At 33.1% G+C, this 10608-nt stretch overlaps 1 pseudogene across 1 annotated transcript; it reads left to right on the top strand.

The window, feature by feature from the left end:
• The first annotated feature begins 6021 nt into the window (after nt 1–6021).
• On the top strand, nt 6022–10082 carry LOC308494314 (protein EURL homolog; annotated as a pseudogene). Its single transcript has 4 exons — nt 6022–6118; nt 6297–6381; nt 6613–7271; nt 10003–10082. The product of its transcript is annotated as a protein EURL homolog (transcript).
• The last annotated feature ends 526 nt before the right edge of the window (nt 10083–10608 follow it).

Below are 10608 nucleotides of genomic sequence, written 5' to 3'. Positions count from 1 at the left end.
GTCTTTTCCCATACCTATTTGTAAGGACCACCAGAAGCCATTTGCTTTTTATTTTACAGAGTCAAGAGTACGCCTTCATAGGCATGTTCAAACGTATATCTATTTTCCTGCTCTCTCTCATAATATAATCCCTAGAGACCTTGTTCCTTTGACATCCAACAAAATTTCACCCTAGTCCTTCACTGATTACATTCTGCTCTTCAGATCCTATGAATGGGAAGTTCAAATACCTTAGGTTCCTTAGTAAAACATTCCTTAGGTTCCTTAGGTTCCTTAATCAAACTAGACAGTGAGAGATAAACCCCACATCAGCATCCACAAGTTGCTGGAGTAAAACTGGAGTAAAAGGTAGAACAGCTTACTAAAGAATCAGTTACAGTGCTAATTGGATGAAAACCTCTGAACGGAAAAGATTTTGCTTTAGGTTGCAGTGTGTTTTAAATCAGAGATTATTTTACAGCTCTATGTTTCCCATTGCCAGTATACTTGGGTCTGGGAATAAAGGGTGGAAGTGTGAATGTCTTCTTTCACTATTCTATGCAATGAATTGAATAAAATAAACATATTTACCAATATAAATAATAAATTAATAGGGTTAACAAACAGCTTTTTAAATAATAAAACGCCAACTTATGAATTTAAAAGGAAAGCTAGAATTAGGAAACTATAATTTGACAGCTATCACAGTAACAATTCAAACATAAAATAACAATGGATGTTATAACAAATAAAAATTTGATGAGGACGGCTACTTATGTAAACTCAAATACCTCATTACAAAATATGTATTTTAACTATAAAGGAGAAATTAATGGCTTTACAGTGAGAGAAAAGTGGCATATAGAAGCTTAACCAAATGATCAAAAATAACATCATCAGTAATAGGATAAATCAAAATATTGTACCACCTGATGGGATACAGCGAGACAAACCAAGAATCACTTCTGTAATCGTCTGCCAAAAATGCTTAGTATGAAAATACTCGTGAGGCAACTCCTGACTAACCCAACTTGGGGGACAATCTATAAGGTACTAATGTTGTGCAAGTCAGGGAAAGACTGAGAAACTCTTCCTGGTTGAAAGAAATCAAAGAGACATGATAATGAAATGTAAAATGTGATCCTAAGGTGGAATCCTTTGCTCTAAAGGACATTAGTAAACTTGAAGAAACTGGAACGTGGTCTGTAATTAGATAGTAGTAACCAGTGTTAAGTTTCTGGTTTTGATTGTAGTATTATATGCAGTCCTGTAAAAGAATATCCTTGTTAAGAGAATTAATATATCTGGGAATGATGAAGCATCATGTTTCCAACTCATAAGTGTTTCAGAAAAAAATAGTTTTTGGACTATTGTAACTGCTGTATAAATAAGAAAATGTTTCCAGCTTAAGATTGTTTTTCACATTTAAATAATTGTATAACTATAGATTACTGATTTTAGAGTTTTTGTTAAAATAGAAATTTAACACATAGGGCATAGTTTTCTTTTATCTAACTATTGTAGGAAAATTGTCCATCACTATCTTAGGATTTGGAGAGGGCAATAACTATCCATGTAATAATATAAATATATATTTTCCACTCAATTTCAAGTTAGTAGTGTGTGAAGCTGGGGAGAGGAAGAGATAAGGAGAGGGAATGTATGCTTTTCACCTATTAAGCCAATTTCAATCTCTGTTAGTGTGCAGTCAGATTACTGGCATCATAATAATCACCATTGCCACTATCCTCAAAATAAATTAGCGAATTATGCACAGTTCTCTATAAAGGTGCTGAGAACCGTATCAATAATTCAAAATAATCTCTCCTTAATTCAAGATAGAAATTACAAAGTGAAAAAGGCTAATGATGCCAGTGGGAAAGTTTTTAATCTATAACAATGTCACATCTCGCTTAGGATAATAATTTCAAGATCCATCCATGTTGTCGCAAATGGCACTATTTCATCTTTTCTTATGGCAGAATAGTGTCCTATTGTGTATATATACCACATCTTCTTTATCCAATCATCTATTGAAGGACACTTTGATTGTTTACGGAAACCAGACAACCAAAACATGGTCTTGGCCACTGTAAATAAAGCTGCAATGAATATCAGAGCCCATATATTTTTACAGAAAAAGTTGAGAACCATATGATTTCACTGATATGTGGTAAGTAAAATTGAAAACGATGAAGGAAAAAGACAAAGAAATGAAGAAACTAAATCTCATAGACACAGACAATAGTTTAGTGGTTACCAGAGGATAAGGGGGGAGGGGGTGGTAGATGAGGGTAATGAGGATCAAATATATGGTGATGAAAGGAGAACTAACTCTGGGTGATGAATACACAAAGTGCTATACAGATGATGTATTACATAATTGTACACCTGAAACCTATGTAACTTTACTAACAATTGTCACCCTAATAAACTTTAATTTAAAAAAAAAATACAGGTAGATCTCACGTTAAGTGTTCTTAACTACAATAAAATAAAATTTAAAAAGTAAAATAAAAGAAAAACACACAAAAACCCACAATGTGACATCTTTAAAATAAACTATTTCTGCTTTTAAATATATCCAATTTAACTCTTTTTTATTAAGCTCATAATACATTGAAGCTTTTTTTTATTTTTGCTGTCAAGTCTTCCTATTTCCTGAAAAAGAATAAGAGAACAGGGAGGAAAAGAAAGAAGATAAGGTGTGTTGATGATAATAGAACACCCAACAATTGATCTATTCTCACTCTATGTTAACAGAATGTAATTTCAGATTAATCATTTATCTAGTGTGTCCCCCATAAGGACTGGTCAGAAGTTTCCTTGAGAGTATTTTCATGATAAATATTTTGGCATGGATATCATAGAAGTGATATTACATTTAACTCACTGAATTCTGTCAGGTGGTACAAGATTTTGATTTATTCCATTAGTGATAACCTGTAATTTTAATTATTTGTTTAATCTAGTGTATGTCGATCCCACTGTAAAGTTTTTGCCATGACTACTTTATTTTCATGGGCTCTTTGAGCAAGAACTGGATTGGTTGAGCAAAGAAAAATGTCCACAGAGTCTACCATTTTGTCTATCTGATAATTAAGATTCTCCTCTGTTGTGGATCTTTTGATGAGTTTTGACATTGGACAAAAATATATTTGTAATCTGTACCCTATGATTAGTTTAATTGAAACCATATAGGAATTTTTGAGTTTATCAATTAAAATTGATAAATCTGATTTGTAAATTATAAAAAAATAAATAAATCCATATTTTAGTTACCATGCATTGTATCACACAAAGAAAGTAAGGACATTAAGAACACTAAAGCCCTGGAAATCAACAGGCCATGTATTTTTTTTGTGACCTTGGAAAAATCTTTTATTTTTATGGTGCTTAATTTCTACATTTTCAAATTAAGCAAGTGGACAATCAAGTAATAAGCATTTTTAGTGTTTACCATATGCCAGCCATCATACTAAGTTTTTTTATTATATTACTTAATTTAAAACTTATCATAAAACTATGTAGATGGTATCATCCCCATTTTACAGATAAGGTTATTAACATGGAGAGAGATACATAAATTTACCACAATCAAACACTGAGTACATTGCACAGCTAGGACTCAAGCTTAAGAGTGTCTAACTTAGAGTGCAAGCTCCAACCTCATTCTACCTCCTTGCTGACTTACCCAGGATCCATTTTAGTTCTTATAGTGCTTTTTTTTTTAATTTTCATGAATAAGAAATAACAGAGTTGAATTTTGTAATGTCACTTGGAATCAAGTAATTATAATGTACAATATAAATTTTGTGTCCTCTTTCTCAACATATTGTTCTATTTGTAGATCCCTGTCCTCCTTTGCTCCCAAATATTCAAAACTGGTTTTAATCTTTTTACATGTGTTTTAGCTTCATTCTTTTGGCTATCTCTCCTGAAATCTGTAGCAACACAATAGTGCCACAGATCAATTGACAGCTTTATGTAGAAATTTCATGTTTGGCAGTCTTTAATCTAGAAAAGCCTAGAGGATATTTGTCGTCTGCCAAGTGAGAGCCTCACAGCTTCTCTCACATTCAGAAATGATATATTGTGACCTTGCACACTCCTACATTCCTGGGATTTCAATGAGATGCTCATTCTACTTCCACAAGCGTTGTTGCTAATCTTAAAACTGCAATAACATTTTTCACATTTAATTTTTTTCTGTCTTTTATTCAAGTTATTTTTAAATAGTTTTTTTTTTCTTTTTTTTTTTTTTACCCTGCATTCACATTTCTAAGGACTTGCCACGGGAACATCTGTGATTCATGTATTTGAATGGATTTTGGGGAAAACTGAGCCAAGGAATGGGAATCATATTTATTTGTCTTGTTAAGAATGAAGGTACTTATGTATTATTATTTTTATCCATTTTTGTATTTTTTAAATGGAGCTTATAGGATATCGCACATTAAAACTAAGCAAAAAAAGCACTTTATTGAGGAAAGCTTTATTTCTGTCAAAAGATTCGTGATCTTTTAATGTAAAAGTTTAAAAAATTGCAGGGGTTCAGAACAAGTCACCACAAGATGTGCCTCTGTGATATGCAGATTATTTTGAGCCAAAGGTAGCTGAGACCCTGCAGGCTCATGAGAAACTTTTACCTCTCCCTTAAAGAATTTAAACTAGGGACCTTGTCCATGATAGGAGTTATTACCAGAATTTTTCTTTTTCTTTTTTTTTTTTTTTTTTTTTTTTTTTTTTACCTGAATGTATGGCAGGGAAAAGTACTAATTACTGAACATCTGCTCTTGTTATGGTCCTGCAATGATCTTTCTCCCTGTGAAGCCCCAAAGTACCTTACCTCATTTTTAGCTCCAAATGTCATACATATTTCATTTTCTTTTTCTGTCTTTGAACCTCTCAAGAGAGAGTGTATCAGTTTGCTCAGGGTGTCATAGCAAAGTACCACAGACTGGGTGAGGTAAACAACTGAAATTAATTTTCTTACAATTCTGGAGGTTGGAAGTCTAAGACCAAGGTGTCAGTAGGGTCGATTTCTGCTGAGTCCTCTCTTCCTGACTTGTTCTATGCCATTTGAAAAAAGATAACTCATAGATGAAGCAATAATGCTTCCCATGTTGAAGGTGTGAACCCATCCTGGCACAGATGAGTTATCTTAGTAGATAAGTACTTTTCTTGTCATTGGTTCCAAATACATCCTCTCTCCTCCTCCTTATTCAACTTAATATCCCTAGTCAATTATTATAATTATTTCATGGTAACTCCTCACCTTCCTTACCCCTTTCCTGCTTCATGTACTTGATGAGTAAAAACATGACCAACTCAATCTATCTTTCCATGTGCTCTCCATTTGCAAAGTAAACATGACTAGAAAAAAAGACATATATCATACTGACTTTCAGTTGATGACCGCAAACTTCAAATGAGCCCGTAGAGCTGCCCAGAAATCACTATTTTTCTAGTCTATTCATTCTCCTACTCTTTTCAATACTACACTTCTTTCTCATTAAAATTCCAGACTTCTCCCCTTCATTCAATATCTGCTAATGATCTTACTTCCTAGACCATTGAGAAAACAGTAACAATCAGAAAAGGGCTTCCACAAACCTCTACTATCACATGTGCCCAACTAACGTATTCTCCACCCTGAAAATTTGCCTTCCTTCTTGACACTGTAGATAAACTGTCTATGTTCTCCACTAGGATACTTGATCCCATCTCCTATTACATGTTCGATATCTTTCTACCAATTCCCTTCTACATTATCCATTTTTTTTCTCTCTACACTGCAGTTATTTCTTTCATTTCAAAAACCATCTCTTGACTTCAGTCACCCTCCAGCTACTGTCTCATTTTTATATACTCTATGCATAATTTTATTGTAGTGTATATAATTAGCATATACTTAGAAAAAAATGGAAAATTATGTGGCCAAACTTTTAAGAGTGGTCATCTTAAAGTAATGGAATTATCAGATAATTTATTTCTTAATCATTTATGTCTATAAGTTTAATTCATTTAATATGTGTTTTCATGTGTGAGCTAAATACTGAAGGAGTACCAAAATCTAATCTTTTGCACACCAGATCATGAAAGGGGCCATAAAGACTGCTTTGAAATATACCATTTGATTGCAATTAATTTTCTTACAATTCTGGAGGTTGGAAGTCTAAGACCAAGGTGTCAGTAGGGTCGATTTCTGCTGAGTCCTCTCTTCCTGACTTGTTCTATGCCATTTGAAAAAAGATAACTCATAGATGAAGCAATAATGCTTCCAATGTTGAAGGTATGAACCCATCCTGGCACAGATTGCAAACTGGGATTGTCCTCAATCTAAGCTTTCAAAAAGTACTTACGAAGGAGTTAAAACCACCCCTAAGAGGAGAGGGGGTGGTAGAGGAGGGTAAAAAAAAAATCAAATATATGGTGATGGAAGGAGAACTGACTCTGGGTGGTGAACACAGAATGTGATATATTGATGATGTATTGCAGAATTGTACACCTGAAACCTATGGAACTTTACTAACAATTTTCACTCCAATAAACTTTAATTTAAAAAAAAAAGAAGTTAAAACCATTTTGAGTAAGAAGCTAAACTGGATTGTACAATATGCATAAAATAAGAAATTTTCAAGCATAATTCAGATAAAAAATTACTCCCACTGTTTGACTCCCAACCACCAAAGTGTTCTGCAAAGTGGATGGATGGCAGCATGGGTGGCCTCACTGACTGTACACAAAGAATATTGGAGCAGAGGGAAAATATGGAGTTGGGGCTTGCTCTGTCACAAGATTCAGGTGCCACTTTATGCCACAGTAATGTATTGTGGCCTCATGGTTACAACCAGGCACAGAAAAAAGAAGAGATAATCTCTAATCCAGAGGCTAACGTCCTGACCCTGCATCCACATTACAGCAGAGAGGAATTGAATTTGATGACTTTGGTGAGGTCAAAGCACTGAATACAAACCTGCAACAGCAAATACAGAAAGTTGTTGAAGAATTAACACAGGAAGTGCAAGGAAAAGATTCTTTAGCCTCAGAGCTCCATGTTCGCCACGCCGCCATGGAACACCTTTGCAAAAACTATTCCACGTTACCTTGTCTGCCAGTGGGGCCAACAGGAATGAAGTCACACCTACCCATAAACAACTGCACTAAACTTACACTTAATTCCTATACCCTGCCATTTATTGGTCTGCCAGTCATGCAACCTTTAAAGAAGTTGAAGAAAATGATGGTCCATTTTTATATGGTCATTAAACCTGCAAAACTGAAAAGCCGTATATTTATTTATTTATTTAAATTAAAATGTATTGGGGTGACAATTGTTAGTAAAGTTACATAGATTTCAGGTATACAATTCTGTATTACGTCATCTACATATCACATTGTGTGTTCACCACCCAGAGTCAGTTATCTTCCCATCACCATATATTTGATCCCCATTACCTTCATCTACCACCCTCTCCCCACTTACTCTCTGGTAATCACTAAACTATTGTCGATTTCTGAGTTTTTGTTTCTTCCTTTTTTGGCAGTATTTAACTTCTTTGCCGAAAAAGAAAAGAAAAGAAAAAAAAGATCATTACATTCTGGTCTTCCAGGGTTAATCATTTTGGTTTATTTGGGGAATCATTTTTTCCAAAATTACTAAATGACCCTCCCTAATTTTTACCACGTGTAACTACTGAAACATACTGTTAAAGTGTGATTTTTATTAAACATAGTTTAATGTAATTCACCTTTCAAAACAATAGAAAGTTAACAAACTCCTTAGATTAGTCTGAACTACTAAAGATAAATTTTAAGAGGGAAATGGAATACATAATATTACCTCTTATTTATTATGAGCAATAGTTTAGAATGACAATTTTATATATAAAAATGCTATTTTAGGTAACTTTCCATTCTCTTTATAGATGTGTATTTGAATGCCTCCATATATTATATTACTCTTTCATGTGTGAATTTTACCCGTATTTCAGATAATTGCATTTTATGCTCATAAGACACTATTTTTACAACTATTACCTTGTTTTCCAAAGATAAATGTATTTCAAAGTAGAAATTGATCTAGTTGGATTGTTTGACTTCTAATAACTTATGAAGGAGAAATTAATAACTTTTTAAAGCAAATAGGAAAATAAAACACATTATTATTTTTTTTCTAAAAAAAATAAAGAAAAGCAATGTGGACATATCTAGCAGACTTGCAAATGTGTGTACTCAAGTATCCAATGATTTTATGTCTGGAAACATACTCCAGAAGAAAAAGGACAGCTAAGCAAGGATTTGCATCACAGAAATAATTGTAATCTTGGAAAATTTGGATCAATCTAAGTATCTGTTGATAATAAGATGCTTAACATGTTGGTGCAGTTCCAGATAGATCAACGTGGGAGATGTTAAAAATAATGTTGAATGAAAATGGAAAGATGGAGAATGATACGCACAACACATTGTATGTATTCTTTTAGAACACATGAGATAATCCTATAGTAAATAGATTGCAGATGTAAATAAATATACATCTAGTAAATGCAGTAAATAAAAGTCAGATGGTGATTGTCTGTGGGATTTTCGAAGGGGAATAGTAATGGGGATATTCATTACAGGAGACTAGCCAATCTCTAAAGTTGTATTTGATTTAAATAGAAAGAATAGGAAACAAATATGGCAAAATATGAGCTGTAGATATTTAGGTGGTGAGAATATGTTTACATTTTATGTACATCTTCCCCTTTATTTTGAAATTTCTTAAAAAAAAAGAAACAGGGAAAAGAAGAAGGGAAACAAATCCATGAAATTGAAAATGCATGTTCCATAAAATTTTGGACTATAAATAATCTTAAGAGATCTCACAAATACTGAGATGAAAGTTCTTTCAATTTAATAGCTTCACAACTTTATACTTTTTCAGATCATTATTTTGTAAATGACATGGACAGGAAGAATCATTTTTATGTAATTAAGATGACCAAAAATAATAGGGCACCAATAACTCCAAAAATGAGAACTATTATGAGAGGCAGCAAAATTTGTCACCCCAAAATATGCCTATTGAATGAACTCGTTCTCGAGGCTTTGCTAGGAATAAATGATAAAGATTTATTCAAGGATCTTAGGGTTTTCAAACCAGACAAACAACCAGACAATACCCAGAGTGTTCCCAAGAAGAGAAGGAAAAGCTGATGGTTCTTATATTAAAAAATACATTCTTGAGAAGAATCAGTCCTTTATTAACCTCTGAATAGGTTGTAGATGATAATCCTCTAGGTAACTGGTGGTCTGGATAGTGGATGAGTCAGGTGGTCTGGATATGCGAACATCCTTTCCTTAGTCCTTCAGAAGGTAATCAGAGGGTAATCTGGAAATTTGATGTATATGTTTGCATTGATGCAGGACTGGAAATTTCAAAAGTTTAAGTTCTCAGACTAGTTGAAACAAGAATAGAATCATTTCCTTTCCCTAAACTGACTTGATTTTAGTAATTTAGTAGATTGATTATAGTGATTCCATTTTACTACTTTACTATATTCCTCAAGGCTTCTTTAGAATAAAAATATTTTAAGCTGATAATTTCTTAAAAATGATTGTTTTTAAGAAACAGTAAACACAGGAGAAGCTCTGAAAACTGAGTAGAAGTTACCCTTTTATAAGAGACATTTACATTTATGAAGAAAATCTCCATTTGGAAGGTTGTCTCCCTCCCTGTACCAGTAAGAAGGGAATGACTAAATCTCTAGAAATTTATTAATGGGGAAGGCAGAAACTTAAATCTTTGTAACAACTTTACCCTCTTTTATTGTACTTTGCTTGAAAACTTTCCATAATTGTCTCCCTATGCTCCTGCATCTTCCTTTGTCTTTAGCTAGTGCTGGTATTTAAGGTGATGGATGGCTTGGGCCATTTTGGGAGTTAGTCGGTTTTCCTGAGTATCTCCCATACATACAGGCTGTAGTCATACTATTAAACTCTGTTTTTCTCCTGTTAATCTCTCTTTCATTATAGGGAGTAGGGGTCTAAGCCTAGAACCAAAAAGGGTAGAAGGAAAATTATTTTTCATCCCCCATAACTCTGTGGAAGAATAAGACATGTTTTCTTTAAAGGGATAACATGGAAATGTTATTTTTATTACTACAATATTATTATCAAATGGAAATAGCTCATTTGTTTTGTGATTGAGTTCAATTATTTGTGATACTCTAGAGTACCATTTAAATTAACTCAATCTAGGCTTATACTGTAAGAAACTAACAAAGGTCCAGGTAGCACTTGTCCCCTATTAAAAATCTGTAACTACTATTTCTAAATGCTGAAAAGAGTTAAGAATTATGTTATGTTCTTAAATTTCATAGCCTTATTTTTGAATGTTTATGTCAATCCTCAATTGTTGCTAGAAGTTCAAACATTGACTGAAACCTGAATAGCCTTTATTAAACACATATTTGAGACTTTTCCTGTCTAAACACACTAAGAACACTTATATTATAACTTTTAACAGTAATTGTGGATTTATGTCTCCTTAATCCTTTTAAGTGTGTTTATTTCTTGTAGATTAGAGCCAGATGATAGCTGTCTACACCTAATTTAAATAACCAAAACACATAAATAATT

This window comes from Rhinolophus hipposideros, assembly GCF_964194185.1.
Source record: "Rhinolophus hipposideros genome assembly, chromosome: 3".
NCBI classification, from domain to species: Eukaryota; Metazoa; Chordata; class Mammalia; order Chiroptera; family Rhinolophidae; genus Rhinolophus; species Rhinolophus hipposideros.
This window is presented reverse-complemented; position numbering and strand designations above follow the sequence as displayed.